The 4,663-nt window shown below is 52.6% G+C and overlaps 1 long non-coding RNA gene across 1 annotated transcript; it reads left to right on the top strand.

Annotated features, from left to right (window-relative positions):
- Positions 1 to 998: 998 nt before the first annotated feature.
- On the top strand, positions 999 to 4,397 carry LOC132227696 (uncharacterized). The gene is made up of 3 exons (XR_009451223.1): positions 999 to 3,019; positions 3,314 to 3,455; positions 3,779 to 4,397. It is a non-coding gene; the product is annotated as an uncharacterized LOC132227696 (long non-coding RNA).
- Positions 4,398 to 4,663: the final 266 nt, after the last annotated feature.

Here is a 4,663-nt window from a genome sequence, read left to right as displayed (position 1 = left end):
TGTGTGAAAAGCTGCTCTCGGGCAAGGTGGATGGTCCGTCAAGCACAATAGCTGGGCATGGGGACCACACACCCAGCCCCTCACCCAGGCTCTCTCCTTCCCTGGTTTCAAGAGGAGCACCAGTTAGGTGCGACCCAAGTTATCCAGATAACTGTGAAAGCAGGAGCTGTTTTTGAAAAAATGCCACTCTTCTGGCCTCCAAATATGAGGTCTTTAAATCCCTTCCCTTGCTCCTCCTATTCTCTACCCCTTGCCCCAACAGACACTCCCAAATCCTAGCTACAACCATTTCTAAATGTGGGGGGTGGGGGGCAAACTTTCCTGGTCTACCATTTTCCCCACCTGCAACTCCTGCCCCCTCCCCCAATTTTTTTCTCTCTCCCTCCTGAGCCTCCGCTCTTCGCTTCTTTAAAAAAAAAAAAAAAAAAAACGAAGAAGAAGGAATTTTCAATAGTCCCACTTGTCAAGCGAAGACCATCTTTTAACCTTCAACAGCAGCGAAAGCCGTGTGAACTCTCGGTGAACCAAGATTGAAGTCATAAATCACGCGTACAAAGGCGGCTGCGGAGGCTGGCGCGGGCTGCTGCACCTTTAACGCTTTCTGGGGCTGACAGGCGGCGGCCCCGCTAAAGTTCACAGCGCCCGGGGAGGGCCCGCCCCGCTCCCGCCTCCCCTCCCCCAGCCCGGCCCCAGCCGGGCCCCAGCCCGCCGCCGCGGCCGCCCGAGCCGAGCCTCGCCTCGCGGAGGAGGCCCCTTGGCTGCGCCGGCAGAGGCTAGGGGTGTGCATTTTCGCCCCACAAGCCCGCTCCATCCTGATCGGTATCCCCACCCCTCTGCTTGCAGTATTTAAATAGGCAACGAGGTCCACGCGGACACAATAGCGTGGCTTGTTTTGTCTCTGGCATTTTCTGCAGGGCCCCAGAGCGGGACCTCCCCCCCCCCCGCCCTCCCCCTAGGCCCGGCATCCTCCCTCCGCTCTGCACAGGCCCGTTGCACAGGTCCTCGGGGGTCCAGCGGGACCGAGTCATTGGAACCAGAACACCTGGCGGAAGCATGCCATATCACTAGAAGGATTTTCTTTCTCTTCGCCTTCTGTTCCTTCCTTCCTTTCCTTTTTCTAAGAGGGCTGGAATTGGCTGCCTGTGTGAGCCGAGGAGCTGGGCGGGAGAGGAAAGCCGCCCCGCTCTCTCCCCTGCCCGAGGTCTCCAGCTCCCGCGCTGCAGCCGGACTCGCTCCCGTTCCTCGGCCTCTCGGCCTCCCGCTCCCATCGGTTTTTCCTCCCTCCACCATCTTCTCGGTTTAATTAAAGTTCAGCGACTCCACTTGCCTTTCCTTCCACTCTCGTGTTGTGTTTTGTTTTGTTTTGTTTTTTCTCGGAAAGCAGACAGCAGACGGCCCAGCGGCCACGGGCCCAGCGGCCCCAGCACAGCCCGGGCCTGCCGCCGGTGGGGCCTCCCCTAGCCGGCCTCCCTCCGGCGACCGCCTTCTGGACCGGGCCCCCTGCCACTCCACCGTCCGGAAGGTGTGCAGCCGCTGGCCTGGGGGATCTGAACGCCGGGGGCTGGGGTAAGAGTGTCCTGTCTGCCCCTGTACCCCCAGGCTTGCTCCAGAGAGTTTGAAGGGTGTCTACCCGGCCTCAGACAACCCGCTCCCCCAAACCCATGACCAACTAATCTATGACAAAAGCCCGTGATGGATTTGGTATATGTTAATTCACAATGCCCTTTCCTCCAGAATTTAACTATAAGTTAATACACACCGGAAACCACGCGCATACACGGCCGTTAATGGGCTTAGGTATTAGCGAGTCCTAACGATGCATACAGATGTGCTCTGCGCTCTGTAGGCCCCTCAAGATTTATGGGCCTTGAGCTCTCTGAAGCTGTAAACAAGGAGAAAAAAGAGAAAGAGAGAGAGACTGGGGAAAAGAGACAGGGGCCTGACTCACCCTTCCAGGTTGTGGGAGAGAAGGGATCTTTGCAAGTGGGTTTCACTTATTTTCCTTTCCTTACCAGCTCCCCTCGCTCACTCGTGGGTTTTGGCAGGGTCTGGGGGTGGTGTTTGTGCCTGAAAGCTGGTGTGCGCGCGGCAGTGTGTTGTTTGCATGCTGGGGTAGGCGATGTCTGCCTCCTGTGAATTGCTGTGCAGGGCCTGAATGGAGCAGGCACTTGTGGGCATATGCTATGTGTGCACACCTGCAAGGTGTGTGTGTGTGTGTGTGTGTGTGTGTGTGTGTGTGTGTGTACACGTGTGACAAGCAGGCTTCCCTCTGGGTCTGGCTGCTGTACCTGAACCCAGTGAACAAATCTCCAACAACAATCATAATAACGATAAATAAAAACAGTAGTTAACAGCCCCTCCCTAGCAGGATAACAGTAAAATGCAAGAGGAGATATTTTAAAGAGGGGATGGGGAAGGGGTCATGGTCACAGAATCTGAGGGGAAGACAGGAAAAGAAGTTAGCTTCTTCGTATATCCTTGGGGGCTGGGTTTGGGACCCCCCAGAGGAGGTTCTTCAGCCAGAGGAGCCGAGGGAGGCCAGGAGGCCGATCTTTCCTGCTGCTTTTTTCCAGCTTTTGCTTCGTGTGATCAGGGGAGGGCTGGTGGCTTTGGGGACTTTCTGAAGCCCCTGTTTTAAAGAGAAGACCAACCATGTAGGGTCAGGCCAAGGGACAGACATGGATAAGGCAATGACCACAGCTGGGCCCATTGTGCCGGGAGGTGGAGGTGCCCTGGAGGACGAGCGCGGCCCGGCCAGGCAGGGGTGGGATTTATGGCCGCGGAGAGAGGGGAGAGCAAGGGCAGGGCTCCGGTAGGCCCAGCGAAAGTTCCCTTCCAAGGGTCTTTGGAGAGAGAGAGAGAGAGAGAGAGAGAGAGAGAGAGAGAAAGGAAAAAGAAGAAGGAGAAAGGGGTGGAGGCCCGTTGAAATTTCCTTGGCTCGCGCTAGAACAGAGCGAATTTCCCTAACGGAAGAGAAGACACGGTCCGGATCCTTCCATGGACGCCTCACTCTCTCCAGGTACAATTTTCTGATGATTACATGAATTTATTTACTTAGGGGAGGACAGAGTCAGAGGTGTAGAGATATGACCCTGGCCGGGAGGGAGGCACCCCACAGTTTCGGGTCTAACGAAATCCCCCCTTTAACAACAATTGTATCTACAAAAAAAAAATCAAAGAGGAAATATAAAAACACAAATTAGCCAACTTTTATAAGAGAAGAAAAGAAAATCACCATAACAAACGAGCGTGAGGACTTTTAAAAAGATTTAAGTCACAAACCTTTTCAGAGGTTTGGATGCTTTTTCAACAGCCGGTGACCCATCTGGTCAGAAAAGAGACGGAGAGATACGCTTCCCACCGCGTCACTCCTTTGAAAGCAGTGCACACACCGATTCCACAGAGAACCGGGGCATCCTCGAATTTGAAAACCACACGGGGTGGAGGACACTACGGTAGCCAATTGGGCAAAAGTAACAAAAAAGAAAATAAAACTGGTCGCACCGCTGAGCGCAGGACATGGATCGAAGAGGCCCCGGGTCTGGGTTCCAGGCAGCTGCCAGGCGAGGCGGCGGCCCAGGGATGGGGTGTTAGGGCGGCGGGCACCGCTCGCTCCGTCTCCCTCCCAAGCCCAGCCTGCAGCCCGCTTCTCCCCAGCTCCGGACCCTTCTGCTCTTGGCTGGGATGCCAGGTTGGGGCTTCTTTAGTGCGAGGATTTGGGGTCCAAGAGGCGGGTAAAGTGACTCAAGCCAGTCTCTGCTCCATGTTTCTCCCCTAGGCCTCTCCGCTTGCCCGAGCTCTCGGCCACCAGGAGACGGACACAGAAGGAGCGTGTGGGCTGCCGACTCCTGCAGGGCTTCCCAGAGTCCAGCCACCTCAACCCTCCTTGGGGGGAATATCGGTGCCAGACACCTCTGTGCCCTGTCAGATGTGACTGCGCTCACGTCAGGATTGTCTTACAAAGAAGAAGAAGAAAAGCCGGGTGTTTATAGCTAGTTCTACTGATCCGTTCACATCTGGAGAGTTTATTTATAACTCCCACTAGAACTCTCTCTGTTTGGAAGCACTGGTGGCTCTATTGACAGACTGATGCCTAGAAAATATTGCTCTATCTCTAACCATACCTAAATGTGCTGTGGTTGTATTTACAGATTTATGCTCGAGGAAAATATAATTATTTCCATTGTGTTTGTGCATATACAATAGTTACAGGAGCAGATTTATATATGGGAAAATATACGACTCTCTTATAGCCATCCAGCTTTATGGACATTTGATATCCTGACAGATTTATATCTCTGAGCAGCTATATAGATAAATGTATATCGTTGGAATTACATACCAGGAGATATATACTTATTGATTGTGATATAGAGTGGTTAGAGCATTCACTTAAAGCCATATATGGCTATGGAGATATTTCTATATTATTATCACTATATATAGGCATAGCTATTTATAACTACATAGTTATAAAAATAGACATAAGTAATTATAGTCCTATATGTACATGCTGCTATCTCTCTTGAGAGTTATGGACACTTGCGAATATAACTCCATAGAGATATCTGTATGTATATAAGGGTGTAATTATCTCGTGATGTGTGTAAATTGGGGCTTAGGCCAGTCTATCTCTGTACACACATATTTATACGGAGGGGCT

This window comes from Myotis daubentonii, chromosome 2, assembly GCF_963259705.1.
Source record: "Myotis daubentonii chromosome 2, mMyoDau2.1, whole genome shotgun sequence".
NCBI classification, from domain to species: Eukaryota; Metazoa; Chordata; class Mammalia; order Chiroptera; family Vespertilionidae; genus Myotis; species Myotis daubentonii.
Note: the sequence above shows the minus strand (reverse complement) of the source record. Positions and strands in the feature narration are given on the sequence as shown.